This window comes from Arachis ipaensis, chromosome B7, assembly GCF_059453495.1.
Source record: "Arachis ipaensis isolate K30076 ecotype BB chromosome B7, ASM5945349v1, whole genome shotgun sequence".
Classification (NCBI taxonomy): Eukaryota; Viridiplantae; Streptophyta; class Magnoliopsida; order Fabales; family Fabaceae; genus Arachis; species Arachis ipaensis.
In genome coordinates this window covers 121,013,681-121,021,576 of record NC_142442.1, presented here as the reverse complement: position 1 = coordinate 121,021,576, position 7,896 = coordinate 121,013,681, and the positions used below count along the sequence as shown (strand labels likewise).

Genomic DNA, 7,896 nt, shown 5'->3' with positions numbered 1-7,896 from the left:
CTGAACCTTGGAAGAGGAATGAGGAAATCAGGCTAGAAATACTTTCTCATGTTGGACTGGATTGGGGGTTAGATGGATATAGTGACATATAATCCTACCAATACTTTGATCTAGAAAAACATGTGGTATAATCAGTGATCGTACTTCATCTCTTCCCATGAGCAATTAGATCAAAGAATTGGGCAATTGTTCAAGCTTAGAGAGATTGAATTGCCAAGGAATTGGGATTCAATCACCTAAGATTGCCAAGAGATCAATGAGTTGCATGGATTGAGGAAGAGATGAGAATGAACTTGATCTGGAGAATGCAACATCTCCTGAACCCAATGAGCTTCCTATTTCTGATCTTCCCATTCTCTATATTCTGCTGTTTACTTTGATGTTCATCATCCCCATTCCCATTTAAGTTTCTGCAATTTACTTTCTGCACTTTATATTCTGCCATTTACTTTCTGTCATTTATATTTCTTGTTATTTACGATTTCCCGTCATTTAAATTTCTGCAATTCTCAACCCAATTTTGCTTAGTTCAACTAGAACACTCCTCTAATTAAAGTTGCTCAACCAATCAATTTCTGTGGAATTTGATCTTACTCTATTGTGAGTTTTTACTTGATGACAATTCGGTATACTTGTCGAAGAAAATTTGTAGTGATACAGAATTTCGTGCATCAGTAAATTCCTTCTCTCCATTGCCATCGTTCAGTATCGCGTGCACTACACCTGAGAGACACAGGCCAGGTTACAGAATGTGTTCTAGCTAGTCACGTAACAATAAACAATTTTGAAATTAAGACTCAATTGAGTCACAAATCCTTATAGGGATCAAAACCCTAGCAGAGCACACTAATCCTAGGTGGGTACTTCTTTTTAAAATTTTAGCATAGATTCTATTCGATTCAATGTCAATAAACCTTTGAACTTCTAATTCCATCCGTTCATTAACCGGTTCAATTTCAAAATCTTGGTTACATTATATAACGATTTTGAATTTCAGTAAGTAGGTTTCGTTGAGAGACTCCTACTTTTTAAGTTGAGCAAATAATAACATTTAATATTTAATATCTAATATTTTATTCAAGAATTTTTTACTTATTTAAAATTAAAAAAATTAATAAAGTATTTTCCCTGATCCAAGATTATTTATACAATTTTCATCTTTTTGTTAGTAAATTGCATTGGCTCCTTAACATTTACTAATTATAACCTAAATCGCACTGGGGATGTGCAACTTTACACTTTTTTATATTGTTAGTAAATCACTCTGGATGTTGAGCAATTTAAAAAATAAATGAAATCACCAAAAGACAATGTGATGATGAAAGTGTAAAATTAGCTGCAGATATTCGCGTTGTGTTTTTGAATCGCAGTGGTTAGATGTGATTTACTCGTAAATTAAAAGAAAAAGAAAAAGAAAAAAACACAAAAATCAACGCGATTTACATGTACAAAAGAAAAAAAAGAAAATAGCCTCTGTGATTTACTTGGTAAAAACAAAAAGGAAAGAGCCACTGCAATTTCTATGTGGAAAAAGAAAAAGCACAGAGCCACTTGGATTTACTTGGTACAAACAAAAAGGAAAGATCGACTGCGATTTATAAGGAGCTGCAAAAGATAACATAACATAAACCATTGCGATCTACATGAACTTTGATGTGCCAGGGACGGATCCCCCGACTTTTTGCAACAAAATTTAATAATAGTAGGTGTGCATGAGGTTATTATATATTATATAATTTTATTTTCTATTTAAAAAATAGAATATGTAATTAGCTTATATTATTAATTAAATTATTAAACATACTTAAGGTTCAGACTAATATAAGTAAAAGTTCAATTTAAATATTATTTATCTTTAATAATAAAAAAATAATAAAATAAAAGATGAATTTTTTATTAATTATTCTTTGATTTTCATTGAAAAAAATTGCTAAAAGATCTTACATAAATTTTATTATTGTTGAATTTTATATTTTATACAAAAAATTATTGTATATCACTTTGCCAATAAAAGGTACACATATTTTTTATATTTTAAAATGGTTTATTTTTGTATGTTTATACTAAAGTGATTATGATAGCTACTATGTTTTAAAAAATGTGGTTAAAATTAAAGTAATACCTTTTTAAGTGTTGCTAAAAAAATGTTATTAAAATGTAAAAAAATGTGACTTTAATTTTAAAGTCTTATAACCACCGTAGCTTTTATGAACATAAACATATTAGAATCTATTGTTTAAAATATATTTTTTATTAGTACGTTTTTGTAATGTATTTTATATTATATAACTTATTTATTGATGTAGTTTTTCTGAACTCGTCCTTGTTTGATAATGTAATTTGAATATAAAAAAAGAGTAAATATTCTTGTTAATTTCACTATTATCTTCATATGGGATAAAATTATCGTAGTTGCTCACCACAATGGTAAAATTACAAAAACAATGGACGAAACAACCTTTAACAATAATTATTTGATTGGTGATTTTATAAATTGTTGTTTCTCTGATTTACAACATAGTATTTTGTAAAAGTTGGATTAGCTTGGTCAAAAGTATATTTTTGAAATTTTGTACGATCACTAATAGTGTTTCAATTATAGATATGGTCAATATAAGTTTTCCCATATAAAAGTGACGACAAGATGCAAGCAATATTTTATCGGTCTAGGTTTTTGAAGATTCAGACACTTGAACTATTTGTAAAATTGGAAGAGATATTTATGCGCTCTGATAGATTTATACCAAATGAACAAGTTAGATAACCTTCATTTGATGTATACAAAAATATCAAAGCTCTAATTTTTTTTATTTTTTTATAAAATTTTTAAATTATCTTACCTTTCATCTTTTTAATATTCCAAATTTTCACAACTTTCATCACCACTAACACTTTTTTGATTATCACTGCCTCTCCTTCTCCTTCTCCTCTCCGCTGCTACCATCCACCGTCACCACCATCATCACCTCTTACCATCATCATTCCTTTTTTTATGGGACGATCAAACAAGCACTCTGGAATCGGATCTCAGAGCATTAAAAACCTCAAGATTATCACTGGTAAGAAATTAGAACAAGGGCGCGATCATGAGCGCGATCATGAGAGGCAAAAATTATTGTACAAAACAAAAGCCCAAGTGTTTAACCCTAGATCCATAATCATGTATTTGATGTAAACCATCTCAATAGTGATTGTGACAAGATAAGCAAAATCCAAAAAATAAGCTGTGAGAGTAAAAGCAGAATTAGTGGCGATATACCCCGCGCCGACAAGGATACCGATGAAGAAGAAAAATGTGAGCTTAGAAGGGCAAGGATTGTGGCAGGAGACGGTATCCGTAAGGGCTACAAGGAGAGGGGTGAGAGATCGAAAGATGATAAAGGTGTCGATATTGGCGTGGCGAAGGAAGTTGGTGTTGGTGAAGATGACGAGGAAGAAGATGAGTACGACGGGGGAGAAGCGCTTGGCGATGTCGATATAGTGAAGGGATAGTGGTGGAGGAACCTTAATTTGTCGAGAAGGTAAACGACGAAACCGGAAATGAGGTACTGGAATGCTATTAAGAGGTCGGGGTAGTTAAATTGGGTGATGGCGTATTTATTGATAATGATGAGAAGACTGAAAAAATTCTGTGGAAAAAAGGAGGAGAGATAGTAGTAATTAAAAAGGTGTTGGTAACTGATCACAAGGAGAGGAAAATGAGAGACCGTAATAATTAGAAAAGTATTGGTGGTAGTGAGGATTGTGAACGTTTGGAATTTGAAAAAAAAGATAAATAATAGGATAATTTAAAAATTTATTAACAAAAATTAACAAAAAAATTAAAATTTAAATACTTTTATCCTATAAAACTTATCTTTTTTTATAAGTACAATATTAATTTCTTTATTTATGAATAATTTTATCTGTATTTATAAAGTTCATGAGTATAAATAATATAATTTAGGAAAATTTTCACATGCCTTATTCACTTTATTAAAATACTGCTATGCCATATACGAAAAGGTAGCTGGTAAAATATTTGTTATGCAACAGGGAGACAGAGAGAAAGTCTAGAGAACCAGCAACTTTTGTGTTTTGTGGTTAGTACTTAACTATAAAAAAAAAGTGAGTGATTTCTAATTATTAAATGTAATTTCATACCATTAAAAATACTATTAATAGCCAATTAATAATTACAAAATACAAAAATTGCTGCATCTTAACACTTCCCATCCAACAGGTAATGCAATACCCAAAATATTCTTGGAATAATACGTAAAAAGACTGAATAGTACTGAGTCTACTGGCATAGCATTGATCATCGGCTTTGTTGTTTTATGTTAAAAGAGTTTCAAGGTAACCCACGTTATATATGGCTTGCAGTTATTGGGCTAATTTGTTTAATATTATACAAACATTTCTACTAATTAACAAATGGATATGCATCTATTAAAATGTCATGTTTTTCTTATATCAATTTGCATATTGTACGAAATGTCTCCGGTACGGTTTGAAGGGTGGATCGGGAACCCGCAAACCTGAGCTGAAGCCGGGTTGCCTGACTGGAGTAATGGGGGGAGGTACCTGCAAAGACACTCCGACGCTCAAGTCAGAATGGATCTAAGAGGTAGAAGGTGTGTGGAATGAATGAATACCTGGAGGGACTTTTGTCCTCTATTTATAGATGATGGGTATTCTTATCTTATCTTATCTGGTTAAGATAAGATGGACGTGTGAATTCAAAAGTCGGTTAGGAGCTCTAGAGGGCCAGCTTTTTGGGCCTTCTGAGCGAGGTGCGGGTCGGACCCGAGAAGCCGGGGTTGGGTACAGTCTCGGGTCCTGGATCCGTGGCTCGGATCCGTAACAGTTGCCCCCGCAGCGGGAGAGCGAGCGAGGTCGGTCTGTCGCTGGGAGATGCTATTTTCACCGTGGGTTTAGGCCTTTAGTTTTTCTCGAGTGGTCGTTTGGTTTTTCCGAGATGAGGTCGGTGTCTCAGTTTTGTTTTGTGGAAGATTCGTCTGACCGCTTAGGTCTGACGTGACTCTTCCGTATCCGCTGTGCCCATTGCGTTTTTCGAGGCGTGATTTATTAGTTACTTTTTCCTAGGGGGCATTTATTGCGAGGGGGTTTTCCCCCTTTTGCTCTCACGTTTGCTTTGCTTTCCAGGGGTATTTGCGTTATTTTATTTTTTCAAAACTGTTTTGGTTTTCCTTCTTCAGTTCCCTCGTTTGCTTCATTTCTCTACTGCTTTCTTCTTCCAAAAGAGCATTTTCTACTTTCCTTTCGCACTCTGTGGTTTTGGTTTGATCTTCTGCCGTAGCATCATCTCCTTGGGTTTATTTCCTTCACATTACCAGGTTAGTGTTCTTCTGCTTCTTTCTGTTTCCTTTTATCTTCCTTCGTGTTTTGTTTTGTCTTTGCTTAATGTAGATTAGAATTTGTTTTCTGGTGTATGATGGCATTGCGTTATGGTAGATAGGTCTGTTGGGGTAGTGGGTTTTGTAAGGGGGGCGAGCGCCGCCGTATAATTTGGTGGTGTTTAGTAGTGTTTGTTTGGTTTGATCCACCGTTTTCTGCCGTGGGGTTTGGCTGACGGTGGTGCTCGTCGCTATTTTAGGTATGGCTCGTCGAAGAACTGAGGGTGTGAGGGCTCCGGTGGCCCCGGCGGGGGGTGTCCCCGATCTTTTTTCTTGGGTCACTAGTGACGTGTGGGGGACGCCGTCACGGATGACGGAGGCGGACCTTCAGCGGCTCCGTGATCAAGGAGCTGTTTGTGGGGGTGGCGACGCCGAACGCCATTATGAGCTCTCCCTCCCTGAGGTTGACGAGAGGGTCCGCTATACTAATCTTGACTCCCCGACTGTGCCGGATTAGATGTGGGTGTACGAGGCGATGTTTACCCGGCTTGGCGTTCGGCTTCCCTTTTCCCCTTTTGTTCAGCAGTTATTGAGCCGGTGCTCCGTGGCGCCGTCCCAGCTGCATCCGAATAGTTGGGCGGCGATACGGTCTTTCGAGCTTGTTTGTGACTATTTGGAGCTTCCTGCCTCGGTAAACATCTTCCTTTTTCTCTTCTTGTATACCCTTCCGACCAAGGAGGGGAAGCATAAGAAGGGATATGTGTCTTTTAGAGCTCAGCCGCATCGTCGAGTCTTCGGGTTGTATGAAGACTCTTTTCATGGTTTTAAGAGCGGGTATTTTAAGGTTCGTCCCGTAAGGGGACATCATCCTTTTTAGCTGACGTTGGAGGGTGAGCGTCGGTTCCCTACTTATTGGAACTTTAAGGCGGGGCCGTCCGTGTTTACTCAGGTTTTGAAGGAGTTCTTGTCCTCGGAGGAGTGGGATATCGCTCTTGTTCTGTGGCAGTTATTTGGAGAGCGTCCTCTTAATCCTCGGGATGTGATGGGTGATCCGGTTGCTTGTCGGTCGTACGTTGGTGTGTGTCTGTTCTTTCTTTGGTTTTTATGTTTGTTTTCCCGTTTTTATAACTTGAGGTTTTTTGTTTCCTTTCAGTTGAGATGGCTGGTGGTTTGACTTCCTTGGCACGGTTAAAGGCGGCGATGGCCCAGGAGGAGGGGTCGTCGTCTCCGGCTACTCCTGTTTTTAACCCCGCCGTGGGGTCGCGGGCTGTTTCTCAAGAGGTGGTTTCTTCGGGCGTGCGGGCTGATGCTCAGGTTTCCCCTGGCCCCGCGAATTCTCCTGAAGTCGTCGTGGTGACGGCTGCCGAGGCTTCTCGGAAGAGAAAAAGGCCCGAGGAGCCGAGCAGCGAGACTTTTGAGGAAGAGCGTCTTGTGCCTAGTGTGATGGACCGACGCTTCGATGCTCCGTGGTTCATTGATCAACACTTGATGCCTGGTACGGAGCCATTTTTGATGGCTGCGATGTTTCATTCCAGGCCAAGTCGGTGTATCGTGCCCTCCTCCGGTCTGCCGTCGTCGTTCGGAAGGCTGAGCCCGTGATGGCACAGGTTGGTTTGCTGGATAAGAAGCTTCGCCATTCTCAGGCTGAGGTGGCTAAGTTGAAGGAGGAGCTTGAGGCTGCCGAGGCTGTGAAGGAGAAGGCATTGAAGTCTTCAGAGGAAGCTGGGGCGGAGATTCTCCGGCTTTCCGAGGTTGAGACTTTGCTTCTTTCCCAATTGGCAGAGGAGCGGCAGCGGGCTTCAGATGTAGGTTCTCAAGCTGCCGTGCTTCTCGCTGAGTCGGAGGCTCTGAAGGCCGAGGTTGCTGCCTTGAAGAGGGAGAAGACGGAGTTGTTGGGTGATGCAAAGGATGCGATTGCGGCTACCGAGGAGACGATGAAGGCTCAGGCTTTAGTGCTGGCTCCGGGGGTGGATGTGTCCGTGATGGGAGCCTTCAAGACTGTTCGTGATGGCCAGATTGTTGACCTTGAGTAGCTTTTTTATCTTTGTAATTTTTGTTTTGAACTGTTTGTTTTTGAATATTTTGGATGGCCAAGGGCCGTGACATTGGGAACCGTTTAATGGTATTTTCGGCCGTTCGGGCCTTTGTATGTTCCGTATTATGGTGTTTTCGGCCGTTCGGGCCTTTGTATGTTCCGTATTATGGTGTTTTCGGCCGTTCGGGCCTTTTTATATGTTTTGCTTTGAGCTATTCCGTTTGTTTTTTCGGACCGTCGTTTGGTCGGGTTTTGTGGATATCCACGTGTTTGGCCTGGGGGGTGATCAGTCCCTATGGCCGTGTCTTTGTTCTGTATTTGGGACGCTTAGAAAGATGGAAGTAGCTGTTTAACGAAATATTTATTTAAGGTTGGGCCTCGTTAAAACCCTCCGTTTTTGGGGGGAAAGAGTACCCGGGATAGATACTTAAGCGAAAATTGAAATTCAGGATTTGTAAAATACAAATAAAAAGGGGTGACCTAGTTAGGTCGGCCTAAGTGTAGTATCGCCGTAAGTTGGTG

The 7,896-nt window shown here is 39.1% G+C and overlaps 1 pseudogene; it reads right to left on the bottom strand.

Annotated features, from left to right (window-relative positions):
- Positions 1-3,001: 3,001 nt before the first annotated feature.
- On the bottom strand, positions 3,002-5,444 carry LOC107607558 (GDP-fucose transporter 1 pseudogene; annotated as a pseudogene).
- Positions 5,445-7,896: the final 2,452 nt, after the last annotated feature.